Consider the following 22,779-nt stretch of genomic DNA (forward strand, 5'->3'; position numbering starts at 1 on the left):
ATATTTTTTGGAGCTATATTCAGGGTTTTTTTCAGTTGTAAGAAGGAGGCATTGGAAGGAATGGGGCTTCTCTATCTTTAGAACTAGAAATCTTTTGACTGATTTTTAATAATGAACGTATTGGTTCTCTGAGCCGAGAATGTTGGGTTGCCTACACTTTCATTGTAGGCAACTTAAAAAACTTAAAACTTTCATTACCCCTCTTTAAAACAGAACCCCAAAGTTTAGCTAGGCATATTATCACACATAATAAAAGATGATGTTTTTCAGCAACCTTTGCAGTTGAGGGAGCAACAGAGTTCTAGCCATCAAAGCCTAAATAGAAACATTCACTGAGATGTCCTTAAACCTCCTTAAAAGATAAAGGGCACACAATTCTTTCAAGTATTCTTCTCTTTTCTGCTTCTAAAATAGAAACCTAAATGACTGGAGCCCCATGAGCCATCTTGATCTTCATAATGCAAGTCCGCTGTTGGGGACGGCACAACAGAAAGATAAGAATGGTGGTTTCAAAATACGTCTGCAAATGTTTTTTGGACTTGGTGACTCATGTCTTACGAATAGAACGTGGATGGAATAGTGCTCTGTGACTTCTGAGGCTAGATCATGAAAAGAACGGTTTCCTTCTGGCTCCCTGGCTCTCCGCCCGTGTCTCTCTGTCTCTCGGATTGCTTCATGGGAAGCTAGCCGTCACGTGGTAAGGGCCTTGTGAGGCTCTCCTGGGGAACTGAGCCTCCTTACAACTGACCACTGCCAATTTGCCAGGCATGTGAGTGAGCCGCCTTGGAAGCAGGTGCTCTAGCCCCACTTAGGCCTCGGAATGATGGCACTTCTGGCTCAGGTTCTGACTGCGACCTTATGAGGGTCTCTGAGCCTGAGAGCAGTCAGCTGCTCTTGAGTTCTTGGTTTACAGAAAAGGTGAGGAATGATAAATCTTTAGTGCTTGACTGGAAAAGCCAAGCTTCTAGGAGGCTGTATAAACAAGTGTCGAGCTTCTGTCCTAGACAGGCGGGACTCCGAGAAAAGCTCCTCACGCAGAAGGTTGTTCAGAAAATGTCATGAAATATGGCAAATGCCTTCCACATTTAGTATGAGGATCCCAAACACTACCTTAGAGATTATATTTAGAGGGCTAATTTGGCAGCTTTTTGGTTATCGCATGAGGTCAGGGAGTAGTTAGAAAAATATTTAGCATAAAAGATATTTGTAGGGAAAAATTGTGAATTGGTAAGATGTGCCTTTGATGTAGTGTGGCTTTTCTGAAAAATAGAAAGAACTCCTCATAAAATTGTAAGAGAGGTAATTAATTATTAATGTAATTAATTATTAATTATATAATTTATGAGACATATTGACTCTAAAAATGTAAAAGTGGGGGTTGAGGAACCATGTGTCACAAAACATGGGAAATACTTAGACTTTTGAAATGTGGATTCTGGAGGCAGAAAGAAACAAGTCCAGCCTGATGGTAACGGGTAAGAAGTTGAAGTTCAGATAATAAACTTTATCCGAAATGATAAAATCGATTAACAGAATCCGTCAGGGGTGTGGTCTTTCCGATAGTGACATCACAGAGAGGGCTCAGAATTCTGTTTAATGCGACGGAGGAAATCTAAGCGCCTGTCTCTGGCTCCTTGGGAAGTCTCAAAGATGATCATCAGGGAATAAGTATGTTAGAAGGGATTTGCACAAAGAAGAACAGAAAAGAGATGAGAGAAAACTGTCCAGGTCAACAATTTTGTAAATCAGTTAAAATGAGAAGTCTGGAATATTAATTTAGGATCTTTGAGTTTTACAGTCTGTGGACTCTCCATTGCACGACAGAGAGGTCGTACTATAAATGAACTCGCAAGAGGAGTTGTGTTGGCAGGCGTTGCGTGTGAAAGTCAACACTTCCTTGGACCTCCCTCCCGGTAGAAGACTGGAGAATTAGACTAAGCAATGCATTTTCAAGTAATAATTAAGAAATCCGTTCTGTATCATGACGCGGTGTGCACATAGCATACATACTCACACATGCCCAGGCCCGTTTCACAAAACAACACACCCTTTCTGCACGGATAACACGATTCATACTACCTTGGTATTTTCCATACCATTCCCTCCAGTTGTATTTCGTTTTGTTCAAGCAGAGAGTGACTATATAAATTTCATTGCTCACTAATGGGTTTGACATACAATTTTTAAAACACTAAGCTGGCTTTTTTATTTTTTTTTACCTTAATCAAACTGATGCATGCTCTAGTTCAAAAAGATAAATCATTTTACATGGCTTTTTATGAAAAGCAGTCCCTTTCCTCCCTTGTCCCCATCTATTTTTCACTTTTATCACTCTCAGCTTTTTAACTTTGCATTTACTTCCACATATCTACATTATATTTGTTAGGACTTTTTATTTCTCCAGTGTTAGATATTACTCGTTGATTTTCCTTGCTTCCTACTCTCCTCTGCCACACTCCGACATGCACACACGCATCTTTTTTTCTGATCACCCCTCCTATTATCTCAATATCGTTGTGTTATAATTTTTGTGACATAATTACACAGGAGCACCTGGGTGGCTCAGTTCGTTCAACGTCCTACTCTTGGTTTGAGCTCAGGTCGTAATCTCATGGTCCCGGGATTGCGCCCCATGTGGCCTCCATGTTCAGTGGGGAGTCTGCTTAAGATTCTCTCTCTCCCTTTCCCCCTGCCCTTTCCCCACTAATACTCTCTTTCTAAAATAAATAAAAATTAAAATATTGATTTGATGTTTTCAAAAATTTAAAGCTTTTCCCATCACCTGATGAAGGAAATTCCTTTTACAGTTGAACAGTTGAACCATGTAGTGAATTTTAATCTTTCAACCTTTCCTTTTTTCTTTTTTTACAAAATTGCTTTCTTGGAGTTCATTTTATTTAGTTTTTTTTTTTTTTTTTTTTCAAATTTAACACTTTAAAACTTTTCACCAGTTATTGAAATCTACTCTGAAATTGTTCAGAGAAAACAACTTCACTGTTTTATCTGTCTAAAGAAATCTAATTTGAGCCATGTGACTCTTCCATCTGGACGGTTTGCTTCCCCTGGAGCTACATAGCTGTCATCCTGAGATTAACCTTCCTTATCACTCTACAGAGTCCTGCTGCCCGTCTCCTGTGATTGATCTTCCATTTCCTATCCCCCATGTCTTCTTTTTTCTTGGTATTTACCCATGTTTGATGGAATACATTACCTAATCGACTCCCTAATGAGTGTACAAGAGAAATAAACAATCTGAGACTTCAGATGTTGATTCTCCCCTCAACTGTGATCAATGGCTTCTCTTGATACAAATTTCTAGTTTTAAAATGTTTATTATTCAGAATTTTTGAAGACTTTCTCTAATGCCTTTTCCTGTATAGCGTTACCGTCTAAATGTGAATTCAGATGATTCCTGATTACTTTGCACGTGACTTTACTTTTCTTCGGGGATATATCTTCGTAGTCTAAAATCTCATGAGGAAGTTCTTTGGATCTACTTTGATTCATTATGCTGGGCACTCGTTCATTCTTTCCTGTTTTGTAAAATTTTCGTGGCCTGTTTCATTAGTGGTTTTTCTTTCTATTTTTCTTGCTTCTCTTTTTGTAGAACTCCTTCAATTCCTCAACTTTTTTTTTTTTTAAGTCTTTGGTTCATTTTTATTGATCTTTTGTATTTTTCTCTACCCCCAGAGAAAATAATATCCTTCTTTCTGAGAAAGTAGTTTCTAAGTATTATGTCAAAGTTTTCCTCTCTGCTTTATTATCATCTCTGGTACTTTCCCAGGATGCTCTTCAGATTCTTATGGGGAACCTCTTTTAGTCTACATGGAAGGTAAATGCCTCGCTGATAGGAAACGGTAATGCAAAACAGACTAGGGTAGATGTACAGGATCTTAATCCAATATCCTTATGTGTGCTTAAACCCTGCTTTTGGATGCAACCCTCCACAAACTGTGCTTGAGGAATTCATATCAGAGAACATGTGTTTTATCATTTCTAGAAAATAAACCACTATTTCTTAGAGGGATGAAGGAAGGGAAATTTGAGGAGGGATGAGGGAAGGGAAATTTGAGGAGGGATGAGGGAAGGGAAATTTGAGAAGGCAATGGAACAATAGGTCTGATTGCTTCCCACATGAATTTTCATCAATCCTCCTTACTTTAACCTTCTCCTTTTTTACCCCCAAGCGAGGTAGCTGGGTACCACTAACTTTGGAGTCTCCTGGGGAACATGTAGTATTATTATAGTTTATGTTTTGCTTTTTTATCTATCTTCTTAGGATTCTGTGTTCTTGGGTCTTATCACCTTCCTTTGACCTTCTAATTTCCATCATCATTTTGTGGCTGATGTTGTCTTTGTTTTTTTGTTTTTTTTTTTTTTCTTGTTGGTTTACGCATCTTTAAAAATCCCTTTATGTTTATAGTGGTTTCAAGAGAAGGTGAAAGTTAACATTTGGATGTTAACTACCAAATGGAACTACCTTTCTGGAAGCCTTCTGTCCATCTAAAATTATTTTTAACAAAGTGAAACACTGGGAGACTTCTGAGTTTGAATCTTGTCTCATTTTTTACATTACTTCCAAACTTATTTGTTAGTATATGAAAAGAAAATGCTTTCTATTCTCCAGAAATAACTACACAACTACTTGATGTTTGGGGCACCTGGGTGGCTCAGTGGTTGAGCACTGCTCAGGTTGTGATTCTGGGGTCCTGGGATCAGATCCCAGGTCAGGCTCTCCTGCTTCTCCCTCTACCTATACTCTGCCTCTCTCTATGTCTCTCATGAATAAATAAACAAAATCTTAAAAAAAAAAAAAACCTACTTGATGTTTCACATTGTCCACATTGAAACTGAGATCTCAGCTTAGCTTTAAAAATTAGGACAAGCTCACGTGGACCACAGTGTGGGAAGTTTAGGAGGCCAGTGCTGTCTGTCAGAGCCAAGAGTGTATTATGAACCTTGAATCAAGTCTAACTTTCTCACCTTAAAACAGGACAGTGTACCTTTATTACATATTTAGTAGTAAAATGAGTCTGATACATTTAATGGAAAATCCTTTACTGTGAGAGAGGATCCTCACCTTTAAAATAAATTTTAAAAATGCCTCTAAACTTACTGTGGGGCAAAAGGAAACCACGTTGAGAATCTGAATATTAAAAATCAATTAAAATTACATGACATAATAATTATAAGGTAAGAAAGTAGATACTTTCTACTATGAGATTTCTGGCAAGTATGATTCACTGCTACTACTGCTGCTACTGCTGATGCAAACCTTAAACAACTGGTGAGCTTTTTCAGACTTCTTTTACATCTTGGTTTATGGCAATTAACTCAAAGCAATTCTTTGGATTCACAAATTGTAATCAAGAAAAATAATTCATTAAATCTAAATGAAACAAAAGAAGAATATATTTGCTTCAAGGGGTTAAAGGGATAGAAGAGCAATAGTCATATATATAAATATAAATTATTATATATCAATTATTATATATAATTATATATAAATTATTATATATGTATATATCTTTTTTTTTTCCAAAGCCAGAGCAGTGCATATAAAATTTCACAATGAGTAAATAAAAAATGTGGAATATTTAACACCCTCCTATGTCAAGGTGAATATAACTTAAATAATTGGTAGGTTCACATTGGAAGGGTTTGGATATGATAGGAATTCAGTTTTGTGCTCCTGATGCAAGAAGAACATTGTCTTTCATAGCCACAATATTACAGAGTACAGTTATAATAAGCAATTAACTTAACCCCAATATTTATGGGTGAAAGAAGCTTTTTAACATATTTAATGTTAGTGTAATAGTTTAGTGATAATTATATTACCGGGTAGTAGCTTTTTAAATGTAGGCCTTCCCTTAATATTTGTTCAGTTTAGGGGAAAGAGTATAAGTGTTGGTCCACATTTCATATGTCTAAACATTTAAAAGTTATTAATCGATGCCCATCTCACTCCACATCCTCATCCAAGGTCCCTGCCTGGAGACTGTTCCTATGAAATCTAGACTAAGAGAAGCACATTCAGTACTGAGCCTCCCTGGCCACCATTGCCACCTGATTAATAGCACTGGTTAGAGCAGAGTACAGCTCGGCCGAGATCTGGACTGGGATGGCAAGTGAACGCATTAATTGCAAAAAAAAAAAAAAAAAAAAGATGAAGATTTGCCTATATTATTCACTGTTAAACCATTAAGAGAACTAAAAAAAAAAAATCGCTCTTTTCAAATTATGAGAGGAAAAAACAGAGATCATATTATTAAAAAGAGAAACCAAATGAAAAATCAAAGTTTTGAAAATCAGTAATAAAAAATAGTAAAATTAAATGACAGGCTTAAAGTCAACTATTGGTTATGAAATACAGGTAAGTGAAATCTCAGCTTTTTTTTTTTTAAGATGGTCATTTCATCAAGAAATAAAACCAAACTATCGACAACATATAGGAGATTATTAAACAGAAATTAGTTCAAAATGCTTGACATTAAAATATAAGGAAAAGAAAGCATAGTAGTATCAAATAGGCTCAAATTCAGTGGTGAATGTTTTAAAAAAATTATGCCAAGTTAAGATGGTTGCCTCAGAATGATGACAAGAATGTTTGATGTCATCAGAATCATAAATATGCACACGATTATATCAAATCATATCATGTTGAATATGTAAACTAAGCAGTAAAGACAGTACATAAGAAGTTAATAGAAACTTACTAATACTGAAATATTAGATCATATTTCTAAACTCAAAGAGGTAAATAATTAGATACAAAAAAGCTGAATAATACAATTTTAAGCACTTGACAAACTTACACATCAGTAGGACTGGGCTTGACTAGATGTATGTTAGAAACCTAAATTAACAGTCTTTACCCAACTAGCAGAGCAGTACATAGTACAGTCTGAGACATAGGCAGGTCTTTCCAGGCAATTTCATATTAATTAGACATTTGAATATCTTCAAGCTCTCTGAAAAATTTGAGGGGAGTGACCCTCATGCTAAGATGACTATTAAAGTTCCGGACATCATATTCAAACAGAAGGATTGAGGAAGGAACAAAGAAGAGTGTATTCTCTCTCTCTAACCAACTTCCTAGATTTTCTGGGCAATAAGCCATCCTCTCCATCAAGCCCATATACAGCTACTCATAGCCTAGCAATTAGCTAATAGATATGAGATCGGCCCTCGATACAGCCAATGTGCAATGGTGGATGAGCAACAGAATAATCAAATAAGAAGTCCCATTTGTAGAAGGGAAACAAACACAGCAGTTATTGATCAACAGAATTAGTGCATCAGGAATTGCCAACGCTAGCGCTCTTTCTTCCTTTAAAGAGCAACCGATTCGATTAGTCAATGACTAGCCTTATCTCTTATCTGGGGGAAAAATCTTGTTTGTTATCCTCCAAGGTTCTCCTCTCTGCCCGGTTGCTTCTTGACCCTTAACCCCCACAGCCACCACTAAGGGAATTATTGGTACTGGAAGGGGTTTGGGGCCCCGTAGAATGTTTCAGGGAAGACCATCGCAGGCCACGTGCTAGACAAGGAGCACTAAATAAATACTAAAGTAGTATATTTCTTTGCCGTTGCTTTTCCTCAGATACATAGGCAAGTAAATAAAGTCAAAGATCTTATCTCGAGATTATATATATATATATATTTTATATGAGGGACAGGGTGTGCCCGTGCCTGTGCATACACATGTGCAAGTGGAAGGGGGACAAAGGGAGAGGGCGAGAGAGGATCCTCAAGCAGATCCCCACTGAGCACAGAGCTCAACTAGGAGCTCCATCCCAGGACCCAGAGATTATGACCTGAGCTGAAACCAAGAGCTGGATGCTCAACTGACTGAGCCACCCAGGCACCCCTGCATTTATTTTTTTCAATACAAAAGTTCTTACCATTATTTGTTCTTCTTGTTTGTCCTTTTCTTTAAAATACTAGTCATCCCCTTGAGACCGTTTGGCATAACAACTTTCAAGGAGAGCTTGATTTTGTTGTTCCTAGAGAACTGTCTTCAAAATAAAAAATAAAAAAAAAAATCTGAAAAAGACATGAAGTTGTAGTCTTAATTTCTGCTAAGGCAGCTGTTGCATTGCAATTTGTAATTAGTTCCTCTTGTGGTCTAGAAGTATGTAGGCTTTTCAAGTCTTTGAGACTCCACATCACTGAAATCTCAGTCAAATTAGATTTCTGACTGCAGTCAGGAAAGCTGGAGAATTACCTGTTAAATATTTAGATTAGTAAAAAGATATGTCAAAAAAAGAGATCCATAACCTTAAATGTATATCTTTGAAAAATAGATTTATAGCAAACTAAGCATTTGTCTCAGAAAAAAAATATGAACAAAAAAAAAGAATAAAACGTCCTTGGAAATCCACCTAAAAATCAAAGAAAACCTCTAAAAATACTAATTCAGCAAACAAGGAAATGGGTAAATAGCTTTAAGAAATAGTTGGGAAAATGAGAAACTATGTAGGCACCTAATCAAGAAAATCAAAAACAAAAAAATAAAGCCCCATATTTGGCTTCTGATTGGAGAAATGACTGTATATTCTATAAAAACATGTCAATAATAAAAATATGTCTTATCCAATTGTGGGCACATCAATTAAAAAATTTTGGAAGCAACTTATGATTATCAATAAAAATGCAATCCATCTTTGTTGACTACAGAAAAGATAAAACACACTATACCAAAAGTGCTAACAATCATAAATGCAATTGAGAAAAATTACTACTCTCAGGTCCTGTAGTTTTATTAATTTTTTTAAAAGTTTATTCTAGAAACAGATGCTTTTGAAGTTATTTAAATGATCTGAGAAGGAAATCTCGTAAAATCCAGCAGAACACTGGTTTCAAATCTGAACATCTCACTCATCAAAACAGAATACATTCTAGATGTATTAAACATTTTAAATCATAGAAAGACCATCTTTATAGAGTAGCATCGACTTCGTCATTTTGAAATGAGGAATATGTATTAAGCATAATCCACAGCCCCCAAAGCAGAAACCTGACGGGCACCTGCGAGGCCTAAGCAGTTAAGCACCTGCCTTCAGCTCAGGTCATGACCCTGGGGTCCTGGCGGCCAGGTGGGGCTTCTTGCCCCGGGGGGGGTGGTCTGCTTGTCCCTCTCCCTCTGACTTTCCCCACCTTGCCTGCTCTCTCTGTCTCAAATATATGAATAAAATATTTTTTTTAAAAAAGCAAAGGCCTGAAAAAGGATAAATCTGATTACATGAAAATGAAAACACGTGTTATGCAAAACAGACAACACAGAAGAATCACAAACTGACAGGAAATATATTTGACACGTATACACCATAGTGCTAATTCAATTTATTGTGCAAAAATTATAAATCAGAAAAATTACAAATATGAAAATGCTTTACGGTTCAATAGAAAAGCAGACATTAAATTGGGAGGTGTAAAATGGAATTCAAGACATAACAGTAATTCTAAATTCATCCTAGGTCTTAACGACCAAACACAAACACCGATAGAGCTTGAACTTCATGTTTATGGTATTTAAAAGCTATGACGAAAAAAATAAATAAAAAATCAAAGCTATGATGAATTTTGAATTACTGTTATGTCTTGAATTCTAGCCCCAAATGTGCCATCAATGGTGCAGCTTGAGGTAAGTCACTGTTCTGTCCTTCGATGTTCTTAATCAATAAAATAACAAGATTAGATATCTTCTAGGGCTTTTTCCAAATCTAACATTATTTGACTTTAACTTGCAAAAAATATATATAACTTCTGGGAGGCCAACTTCTCACAACTCTTTCTGTCTCTATTATTGTACAAATTGGAGGAGCTACATGTAACACGTGCTCATCCCAGAGGTGGAAAACCTCTTCCCCGCGTGAATGGATCTTAAATCCCAGCACAGACAAAATGCTGTAGAGTTGGCTTCTTCTCCCTGTGAGACTGGGGTCAGTCTCATGAAGCTGCATGAGGGGCATCACTTATCGGAATAGGGATTAGTTTTCCCCTCGAAAAAGAGGTGAAATTGAATTTCCCCCCTTACCTAAATATTATTAATCTTTTCATATCAGTGCTTACTCTTAAACAGGTAATTTTGAATGACTGCATAGTATGATTATATGATAGTTATATTAACCAGTTACCTTTTATTATACATCCATATTCTTGCAAATCTTTGCTACTTTAACAATTAAATTTCTTTTATTCCATGGCCATTTATCCTAGATAAAGTTGAAAAGGTTTGGAATTTTCTGCGATTATTAATCGTTATCCTGTAGCAATGTATTTTTATGCCAAACAAGGTTCTTAATTTAATTACATTGATCATAGCAACCTGATAAGCATTTCATTGATAGAGATCTTATCATCATAGAATACTTAGTAATTTCTAAAGTCTTCTTATGGGATTTATTTAACTGTTCCAAATAGAAAATATAAATAATGCCATGACCTTCTTGAGAGTTTATTTGCTGAAGATATGATGAAGCTTAATCTTTATGCTCAAAAGAGCAATACAAATTGACCGTTTTTGAGGGGAGGGGCAATATTTTTTACGTACTGCACTATTTATGTATATTCACAACTAAAAAGTATGAATGTTTGAGGACTCACATTTGTTTTAATACCATATACAATATATTTCAATATTTAAAAATTTTCAGTAAAAAGGGCACCTGGGGGGCTCAGTTTTTTAAGCATCTGCCTTCAGCTCAGGTCATGACCTGGGTCACGGGATCACCCCATGTCTGGGTCCCTATTCAGCATGGAGTCTACTTCTCTGTCTGCCCTCCCCCCCCCCGCTCCTCCTCCTCTCTCTCTCTCTTTCTCACTCACGCTCTCTTTCTCAAATAAACAAATAAAATATTTAAAAATATTTAAATATTTAAATGTTTAAAATATTTAAAAATCAGTAAAAAAAAAAAACTGAATGGAACGCCCACTTAGACTAAAAGAAATATATATATATATATATATATATATATATATATATATATATTTTTTTTTTTAAAGAAGTTGTTTGGGAATATAGATCCAGCCCTGAAATCTATCATTAGAACCAAAATCACTTCAGAAAATTAAATAACCCAAACTTTCACTTGCTCTAAGTATTTCTAAAAGAATAATTGTTCATTAAATTTTCTCTGTAATAATACGATTATTCCTATTATTTTGATGAGTGTGTTGAGAGTAATGTAAATATGCTAAACAAAAGCAGTGTGATAGACCATTCAAATTACCTGAATGTTGATCACAGTTATTATGGTCTACTTGGTCATCCTGTTCATTTTAGGAAATCAACTTTTAGTAAAAGAAATGCCTTTGTGGCAATCCATACATTGTTTTAAAATACCAGCTATAGCTTTCATAATGACACTTTATCTTAAATTTTTAAAATAAGGCACAGATAAGAGGTCAAACAAGAAGCTCTGTAAAACTATCATTAATTTTCCAGAGGACTCTGTTTTAATATCCCAGGTAGAAAATTAAACATCATGGAAAATATTAAATCAGTTGTTGCTGAAAATATGCTGGAGGAGTCTCCTGTTTGCATTGAATATTCCATGCGCTTATTACATGTTATGTGTAGGTTTCAAGCTCACCGGGATACTGTAACCGGCTGCATAACATGTCAGCGACTGCAACAACAGCAAAACTTCATCGAAGACCTGAATCGCCCATTTTAAGACCTATGAAGTCAAGAAAGCTGCCTTGAAATGCTCTTAATGGTGGCTGGCCCTTCCTCTTCAGACTTTATCTTTTTTTCCTTTGTCCTCATCAGACTTCTCAGTTATTGCTCTGAATTTATGACTTTATTTCTCGAATCCTTTTCTTTATTCAACTCACTGCAAACCTGCCTACGTCCTACAAACTTTACTAAAAATAGCCAGATTTCACGTTGTTTCCTCGTAATCATAAACTACTGTATCTTCCTGCAGAATGTGACACAACAGAACATACTCAACCTTGGCTCACATAAAACCAACCCTCATTCTGTTTCTTCCCCTCTCTACGAAACTACTCCTCCATCAGCTTTTTTTTTTTTTTCTGGCTCCTGCACCTGATATTTCTTAGATTTCTGAAATAGACTGTATTCATGTTCTTCCTTTACACACATGTATACCCATTTGGTGGTCAATCTTAGATGTATTCATTGCCGTTATATTTCTCCACCTGCATATCAAATATGTGCCTACACAATCTATATAAAACTGAAATCATTTGTTTTCATATGTCCCCTGACCAACCTTTCCCATTTTCCTTAATTCTCAAGAACCATGTTTTTAGTATTGTGCCTAAGCCATCGCAAAACCCAAGGTCACGTACGTTTTCTCCTATGTTATCTTCTAGGTATTTTATAGTTCTGCATTCTACATTGTAGCCCTATAATCTATTTTTATTTGTTTTTGTGAAAGTTCTAGGATCTGTGTCCAGAATTTATTTATTTATTTATTTATTTATTTATTTATTTATTTATTTAGCACATGGTTTTCCTGGTCGTTTCAACATCATTTTTGGGAACAAGAACAACAAGAACAACACCACCACCAAAAAAAAAAAAAAAAAAAAAAAAAAAAAACAAAAAAAAAAAAAAAAAAAGAAAGAAAAGAAAAAAGAAAAAAGAAAAGAAAGAAAAACACAAAATACAACAGAACTATCCTTTCTGTATTCAATTGCCTTTGCTCCTTTGTTGAAGATCACTTTCATTCTGGGTTTTCTATTCTGTTCCATTGATATATTTGTGTATTTTTTTTCCACCAATATCACACACTGCCTAAATTACTGTAGTAAGTCTTACATTCTGGACTGACTTTATCCTTCAATATTATGTTAGGTCTACTGGGTCTTCTGTCCTTCAATATATATATTTTTCACAATGAAATCAACATACATCTATTCTTTATTTTCTTTTTTTTTCTACCCACGACTCTCAGTATCAACATATTGTGAACACAGTCATATCTTCCTCTGAAGTTCCTCTTCTTCATGAACTCTGCTCTCTTAGGTGTCATCCCTGGCACTGTTGTCATTCAAATACTGACCTTTACCTATAATAAGACATCATTCTCAGAGGTAGTTTTGCTATCAACTTCTTCTCTTTGTAGTTCACCTCCATATTGCTACCAAAGCTGCCCTTTTCAGTAATTGAGATAAAATTTACCTCAACTGACAACTTTTAAGGATAATCAGTTAATCTTCAATATCCAATGAGTTTTAAAAAATACATATTCTGTGTAACCATGATGCTAATTAAGATTTAGAAAGTTTTAATCTCTTCAGCAAATTTCCTCAAGCCCAAGCCTAGTCAATCCTATCCCTCCTGGAAATCACTATTGCGGTTTATACAATAAGAGATTTTGCTTGGCTTTTTTCTTAACTTCATATAAATGGCTTCAGGTCGTAGGTATTTTTCTGTGGCTGTTTTGCTCAGTGTAATAGTTTGGAGATTCATTCATGTCGTTGTATTTAAAAGTAGGTTATTACTTTATATTGGTGAGTAATATTCCTTATGAATACATCGCAATTTATTTATCTGCTCTGTTGATGATAGACATTTGGGTTAATTCCATATTTTGGCTATTGTGAATAAAGTCATTGTGAAAATTCTTGTGCAATTTTTTTCTTTTCTTTCTTTCTTTCTTTTTTTTTTTTTTTTTGCAATCATATATTGACATTTCTCTTGGGGTAAATTCCTGGATCATGTTATATATTTTTAACATTGTCAAAAGCTGCCAAACTCTCTCAGAGTGACTGTACACTTGACACTTGCACCAGAATTGTTTGGGTGCACCAGTTGCTCCATATCCTTGACACCTTTTATTTTCTTTTCTTTTTTTCTTTTCTTTCTTTTCTTTTCTTTTCTTTTCTTTTCTTTTCTTTTCTTTTCTTTTCTTTCTTTTCTTTTCTTTTCTTTCTTTTTTTTTTCTTTTCTTTCTTTTCTTTTCTTTTCTTTCTTTTCTTTTCTTTTCTTTCTTTCTTTTTTTGTTCTCCTTGACACCTTTTCATGTCATTAATCCTTTAAGTCTTTGACATGTGGTGGGTGTTCAAGGGTACCTCATTGAGGTTGTCAGGATGATAACTTAGAAATTAAATTGGCTCATACCATCCCTTTTTCAACACTTCCGGTGACTTTGCAGCTTTCCCCTGGCTTACAAAATAAACTCCACACCCTTCAACCTCACAGTAGGCTGCTCACATGCATCCAGGATATCTTGCCATGCGCCTGGACTGCTGGTTTCATCTGTCAGCCAGTCGTGTACTTAGGTTAAAGTATTCCTGAACACTCAGTTCTCTCTATGCTTTTGTGCATGTTGATTCTTTCCCATTGAAGACCCTTCCTTTTGTGCTGCCTGGGAAAATAATTTTCATTTGACCATCTTAGAGGCCCTGTTCTCTGGAAACTTCCTCTATTCCTCTATGCAAATCTAAATACTCTTCCTCTGTGCTTCCAGAATATATTGTCTTGTGTTCATGTTTCTTTCTGAGCTTTTATGGTTCATTTTAATTAGTTTTTCATGTCACTATATTTATCAGAAGACCGTAATCCCTGACCCAGAATACATGAATAACTTAACATTGTACCCTAAGCTTCAGAATAGTATCTGCCAGTCAAACTATTTATTAAATGAAAGAATGAATAACATGATTACTGTCTTCTTTAGTCTTTATTATAGGAAGCATGTTCCTGCGCTTCACAAAGAATGGGGAACAAAACATTTATCTTTACATGAATGACTTGAGCTTTGTTCTATTGTCAATGCAAGACAAATTCATTATATAAACATTTCTAATTTTCTTAACAGACTCTGAGTGTTTGCCTTAGAGATAGGTCAAAATAGACATTGGCTCACTTAGGGTGGGCTTTATTAGAACTTACAGAACTCAACACCAAAACCTCAAATAATCCAATTTAAAAATGGGCAGAAGATATAAATAGACATTTCTCCAAGGAGACATAAAGATGGCCCACAGACACATGAAAAGGTTCTTAACATCACGCATTGTCTGAGAAATGCAAATCAAAACCACAATGAGATATCACTTCACACCTCTCAGAAAGGATAAGATCAAAAGCACAAAAAAACAACAAGTGTTGACAAAGATGTGGAAGAAAAGGAACACTGGCGCACTGCTGGTGGGAATGCAAACTGGTGCAGCCGCTGTGGAAAACCGTATGGAATTTCCCCCAAAATTTAAAAAACAGAATTACCCTATGATCTAGCAATTTCACTACAAGGTATTTACCCAAAAGATACAAAACATACTGACGCAAAGGAACACATGCACCTGATGTTTATAGGAGCATTATCAACAACAGCCAAGTAATGTAGAGTCCAAATGTCCATCCACTGATTCATGGATAAAGAAGTTGTGGGATCCCCGGGTGGCTCAGTGGTTTAGTGCCTGCCTTCAGCCCAGCCCAGAGCGTGACCCCAAGGTCCTGGGATCGAGTCCCAAGTCGGGCTCCCTGCATGGAGCCTGCTTCTCCCTCTGCCTGTGTCTCTGCCTCTCTCTCTCTCTCTCTCTCTCTGTGTCTCTCATGAATAAATAAATAAAATCTTTTAAAAAATGGATAAAGAAGTTGTGATACACACACATACACACACACACTGTAATATTATTCAGCCACAGGAAATAATTTGCAAAGATATGGATGGAACTAGAGTGTATTATGCTAAGTGTAATAAGTCAGAGAAAAGACAAATACAAAATGATTTCACTCGTATGTGGAATTTAGGAAACAAAACAGATGAACATGAGAGAAAAAGAGAGGCAAACCATAAAACAGACTCTTAACTATAGAGAACAAACTGAGAGCTGCTTGAGCGGAAATGGGCAGGGAGATGGGCTAAATGGGTGATAGGTATTAAGGAAGTCACCCGTGATGAACACTCAGTGTTACATGAAAGTGATAAATCTCTGAATTCTACTCCTGAAACTAATATCACACTATATGTTAATTAACTGGAATTTAAATGAGCACTTAAAAAACCTATAAAAGGATATACGCATCCTATGTTTATTGTAGCATTCGTTACAATAGCCAACTTATGGAAGTAGTTCATGTGTCCACTGATGGCTAAATGGAGTTAAAAGAAAGATGTGAGATTATGTTTACATAATATATGATATAATATAAAATATATAATAGTCTCAGCCATAAAGATAATAAAATCTTGCCATTTGTAACAGCATGGATGGGTGAAACAAAATAAATCAGTCAGAGAAACACAGATACCATATGATCTCACTCATTCATGGAATTTATGACACAAAACAAATAAGAAAGAGAAAAAAGAAGAGAGACCAAAACAAAAACAAAACAAAAAAAAAAAAACAAACCCACACCCAGACTCTTAACTATAGAGAACAAACTGATGTTTGCCACAGGGGAGGTGTGTGAGATGATGGATAAAATAGGTGAAGGGGATTAAACGTGCACTTATCTTAATGAGCCCTGAGTATTGTATACAATCGCTGAATCACTGGATTGTAGACTTGAAACTAATATAAGACTGTATGTTAACCATATTGGAATTAAAATGAAAAAAAATAATGTACTATTAATGTACACATGAATTTAGATATTTTAAATGAGCTACCATTAGTAAGATGATTGGTAATCATTTATCTAATTACAGATTTTGAATCATGGGCTTTTCATATATGTTTTCAGTAAGATACATGGATTATTTATTTATTTTTTAAACACTCACGAGGTTGACATTGATAGTTTTTTTTTTTTTTTTTTAGATTTTATTTATTTATTCATAGAGACACACTCACACAGAGAGAGGCCGAGACACAGGCAGAGGGAGAAGCAGGCTCCATGCAGGGAGCCCGACGTGGGACTCGATCCTGGGTCTCCAGAATCACACCCCGGGCTGCAGGCGGTGCTAAACCGCTGCGCCACTGGGGCTGCCGATACATGGATTATTTTCAGGGTATTTGTAATATTTAAGCAGCAAACTTCCTTATGTTTCTTGGAAATTTTAACTAACCCAGTTTTCCTTATAAAATATCATAGAAATTCCATTTCTTTTTGATCTTTATAAGAGTTCATGAGTAAAGAACAAATAAGATGCATCTAAGATAAAGAATATTGGTAGAGTATCAAAACACTTGGTAATCTGAGAACAGTCGGCTGCCCAAATCTTCTATCACTTTTCCCTTACTGGTGATGGCCTGTCACCCAAATAAATGCATCAAAATGCCAGATGCTAACTTTTCAAACCAGGTGACCTAGTCCTGACTGATGAGATCTTACAAGTCTGAAGGAACATTTCTGGAGAAGATATTCATTCCTGAAAGAAAGAAGCGTGTGAGGATAACTGTCCTATCAAACTGGCCAACCTGCCTCTAACTCATAATACTAAATGAATCCTCTGAGAATGGAAGCCATTCCATGATTGTGAACTGGAGGATTAAAAAGAACAATGTATTGTCTGTGTCTAGGCCACGTCCCTCTGCTATGAGAACTTCTCTAAACACGAGGATGAGCCTCTAACTGTAGCTTTATAGGACATATCTTGGCTCTGCTCCATAGTTGACGGGAACCCTGACTTGAGCTGTAGCAATCAGACTCTTTCCCGCAGGAATTAGGAAATGGAATTGAGAAATTCTTGCCAGTCTGGGCTGAACACCAAAATGGAACTGTAAATGCAGAGTTTGATGTTGAGCTTGCCAATTCAGTAAAGTGGATTAGTAGAGGAAAAAAAAAATGATTGAAATAGATGTACAAATCCTTACCCTGCTCTACTTTTGCTATAGAGTTTATTTTTTTTCTAATATATTTGACATTATACTTACTGCTTCTTTTAGTCTTCTACAACCAGAAATTTAGTCTCACGTCTATCAGGACTTTCCCTGGCATATAGATGGTATCCAACTTTTAAGTACATTTCAAGTTTGGTTCATTCCAAAACAACAGATTCACTCCATGTAGTATGTAATCTTGTAGATTTACTGACCAATTTTTGCGCAGTCTAAAATATTCAAAATTATTTGAGTCTAAAAAATTTCAATAAAAGAAAATAATCTGACCACAAATGGAATGAAGCGATATGGTAAGTTTAGAATTGACTAGAAACTTACAGGTCAAGAGATCAACTAAATACCAAAATGGGACACTCAGCCTTACATATAATGGGCAAAACAAATGAAGAATGTCAGATTAATAAAATTCAGTATCTTTTAGTTGTTAAACGGTTCCTTGGAATATATAAAAAGTCGACCATATCATTAGTGACTTGGTGGCTTTGAGTATTCTTTAATTTGAAAGTGAAATTTGTTTGAAGTAGCCATAGAGACAATATTAGTGAGAACATCAAAAAACTTGAATATTTTTCATAATGTGTCTGTAACTTGTGGTTCAGCCAATCTGGGTCCTTTTGGACCTAATCATAATGATAATGACAAAGATAGATGATAGATAGATGATAGATAGATAGGCATGTTTCCTGACTTAATTATATTTATTTAATTAATCATATTAAAAATGTCACGTGATCTCTTATTATTAAATTCTTCTGGCTGGAATGTTAATATTTGGTCTCTGAATATTGAAGGAAAGAGTATACATTTGAGCATGATAAATCAGCTAGCGGAGAGTCTGCTACTAAATAGCTGTGGGAATTCGGAAAAGTCACTAAACGTCACAAACAGTACCAAGAAGTCTTATTTCACAAAAATGTATGCGCTTTTGGTGGGCTTCACCGAGCAAACTGTTGTATGTGATATTTCTCTTTAGCCTTTTCAATGGCGGAATCAATTCTGAGGAAGCAGATGTTCTTGCCAAATGACAGTTGAACAGAACAGACCATAAAAACTCTAGACGAATGCTTTATAGCTTATTCAAGGCTTTCCCATAGATGGCCCTATTTAATCCACACAACAAACCAGTGAGAAGTAGGAAAATTGCCTCTATTAGCCCATTACAAAGTTAAGGAAATGGAGGCTAATAAGCTTATAAAGCTCAAGTAGCCTGCACAGATTTACAGCACGTAATACCCTCAGAAAATCTCGCCACTGTCCAAAGATCGCAGCTCTCCCAGCGCAACAGCTTGAATTAGCAGCAATCTTAGCTCCCATTGGTTCCACTCATCGTCCTGCTCTTCTCTCCTCTCTCTGACAGTCACCGGCAGGCAGAGCAATTTTCCTAAAGCGTGTATCATGTCACTTTCTAACGTAAGACTCTTTAATAGGGGACTGTGGAAACAACCCACTCCTCTCCACGTGGCCGTCTGGTACGTGCCTGCCCATCTCCTTTTTCTCTCCCATCTCTTCCTTTTTCCCGCCATTCACTGCACATTATCCTAATTTCTGCCCTTCCAGCGTGCGATGCCCATATGGTTCCAAGGCCTTCACACTTGTCGCTCTCAGAATCCTCCTGCACCAAATCTTTTCATGGCTGCCCCCTTCTAAACATTGAATTTTCAACATAAATATCACTTCTACATAGAGTCTTCCAGGACTCCCCTGCCCAAGCAGCTCTTCGCAGTGGCTGCTGTCCTATGACCTTCCTTGGTTTCTGTGCTGAATCTATCTCTACTTAAGATTATCTTGTTTTGTAAATGCTAATCCTCGTTAACCCCAAACTCCCAATGGGAAGAGAGAATTATGGGATGATAGAGTTACTCTTCCCTACTATATTTCTAGTATTGAGATACCGACGAAACGACCAATAAATGTGAGTTACTAAAGAGAATAAAGAGCAAAACCAACCTCTCCTAGTCGTGTTTACCGTCTACATGTTCATCTATGACTTTAATGTCATTTCATTCTCTCTAGTTTCCACGCAGCATTCGCTGCTCTACGCAAACCCAATCTGGCCTCTGCCCATACCACGCTGCTGGTCTCTCCTTAGGTCACACATCACATTCCGTCTTCATCTCTGACACCGCTGTGGCCGTTTACACAGTTTACTACACCTTTACATGCCTCTCCCCCCTGAATCTTCACAATACATGTGTAAAGTTTTCCTTACATGAACACACACCATTTCCTCTTCCTGGACAGTTCCCCTCAAACCTCCAATCACCTTTCAAATGCCTCGGAAATCTCCCGAGGTCCCTTTGGTGACTACCCTTGTTTCTTATGTTCCCAGTGCTCATTATACATGAAACCATCATTTTGTTGTTGTTGTTGCTTTTTGTCTGTCTCATTCCCCTCTGGAACCTAAACTGCTACAGGGCGGGGAGATTCTTTACTAATTGTGTATCCTTGGTGCCCGGTGTTTGACACCAAATTGTGGAACTAAATATGTCCCTTAGATAAGTAAAAGCGCGATGATGGTAGACTAAAGGATGGGGATCCTCAAGCCATTTTGGGTAACATTTATACAAACTCAATTTATGATATAGGTCAGCTTGGAACTTCAGTCAATATGGGTCACCCCAAAGTGGACAGTAGGAAAGGCCAAAGTGTCCATACAAGGCACACAGGAAAATCAAAGTCCTTTACTACAGGCAGTTCACTATGCTTTCCTTAGGTAGTGCTCTTTCTAGTTTAGATAAATAGATGTAGTATCACTGAAAAAAGTACTCTTGAAATCATCCCCTGATGACATTATAAATGTGATATATTAATTGAGTGAAAAAGAAAATCCTCAAATGGGCATCTAATCAATAAGGACATAGTTGTTAAAATAGGAATAGGATTTCCTTACTCTTTTGTTAATAGCAAGAATTTCTTAGTTAATTAGAACATAGATCTCTTCTGCAGTGAACGTTGATCTAAAAATGGTGCTTCTTTTCGGTGCTAGTTGGCTTTCTCTGGAAAATGACATCAAATAGATTATCAACTATCTTTGCGACAATGACTTCATTTGTGGGAGTCTACCAAGAGGAAGTAAAACAGCAACAGTGACAAAATATTACACTTGGAAGTATTTATTACACTATCATTTATAGCTATTACTGGGTGAAAACCCTAGTCAATAATAGTATGAGCAATACCTGTACTTCAGATAAAATAGACTTATCACTATACAATGATAGCAACTAATTGAAAATTATCATGATAGTACCAGATAATTAACCAATGGGATATTACGCAACAATTGCAAATATATCCGAAGATCATAAAAGAATATGAGACATATTTAGAAAAAAAATGATACAAAAACAATAGCATTAACAAAGAAACTGTATAAGCTGCATGATTCCGAGCTTATCAAAATTAATATGAAGATAAAGCGAATGAAAGAATAAAGATAATGATAAGTAAAACAATAGTAGTAATATGATCATTTTTTTTCTTTCTGATTTTCTATGTGTTGGGATTTTTTTCTATAGAGTATTATTGCTTACTAAAAGGAAAAAAAATAACAATATAAAGAAAGATGGCAAATCACCTACCTGCACAGAAGTTGTGTTGGAAAAGAAAGAACTCAGCCAGCTGTTACATTCATTGACATAAAAATCTAGTTTGATTTAACCCATCACTAATTCTTGAATGAATCCTCAGGGAGGAAGGAAACATAGGAAACAGAAATACATGCATTTTTCCATTAGCATTTCTAAAAAACACTCTCCTAAATGTTGCAGCTGTGTAACAATGTGAAAAAAAACCTTTTTAGACAATTATCTTCTTAACAAATATATATATATATAGTATACATATATATATATATATATAATATATATATATATATTTTAGGAAAAAGGATTGGGAAGGATAATGAGAAGGACAGCCTATAAGAGGATACAAAAGAAGGAGCTGAAGATAAAAGGAAGAAGAAAAAAGAAAGGAAGGTGCTTCAGGCTCAAATCTTGATATATTATACAAAGACTGTACAGTTATATAAATCACATTTTTCTCAGTGTAATTTATCATTCCTGGCACCTGTGCATTACTCAGAATTTCAGATACGAATCGATAGATCGTATCATGAAGAACAATGGTTTGTTGCTTCCTAATGCCTTGAGCTTGTAAACACTTCTCCAGTCATCTTGTTTGCTTTTACCTTCCATTTGTAAGTGTTACTCTCACATTTTTTTCAAAACATCAAAACAGAGAATGGTTTTCACTGTGAGGTAGATATATTCTATAGTAATAGTCTTAAAATGCGTTGACAAGGAACTTGGATTTTCTCTTCAGAGGGTGCAGTTTTCTTTTAAAAAATCTTGGCAATTAAAGTGAAATTTATTTTTGCTAGAAGCGAATCATGATAAGCATAACCATTTCAAGTATCTACTATCTTAAAACTTAAGGTTTAAGATTTAGCGTCATTCTAAAGCCTGAGAATCGAGGTCACATGCACAGAAGCATAGTTTTGGTAGTTATGACATTGTGGCAAAAAGTCACCGGGATTTGAGAAAACCTGAGTTCCAATTCCAAGCCTGTACCTAAAATGAGTGGTAGGCCTTTGACAGATGACCTCACTTCTGGGGAAGGGAAGCTCATCAAATATTGTTGAAATTTGATGATTAAATCCAGTGTCAAACCGAGTGCTTATTGTCAGAGTTAATGGTGACATTTAAACAAAAGTCTGTATAATACAAATTTATGTCTAAAACTGCAACCAAGGTATGACGATATTTGGCCTAAATTCTATTTTTTTTAATTTTTTTTTTTATTGGAGTTCAATTTGCCAACATATAGCATAACACCCAGTGCTCATCCCATCAAGTGCCCCCCTCAGTGTTTGGCCTAAATTCTAAAAGGCAAATCTCCATATAACAGGAAGAAACCATAAACTGCAATGTAACATAAACATTACAATAATTTTTACTTAAATTTTGACATAGAGTTGTTGCAATCTTAGAAAATGTGTCACCA

This window comes from Canis lupus, chromosome 15 (assembly GCF_003254725.2).
Source record: "Canis lupus dingo isolate Sandy chromosome 15, ASM325472v2, whole genome shotgun sequence".
Taxonomy (NCBI): Eukaryota; Metazoa; Chordata; class Mammalia; order Carnivora; family Canidae; genus Canis; species Canis lupus.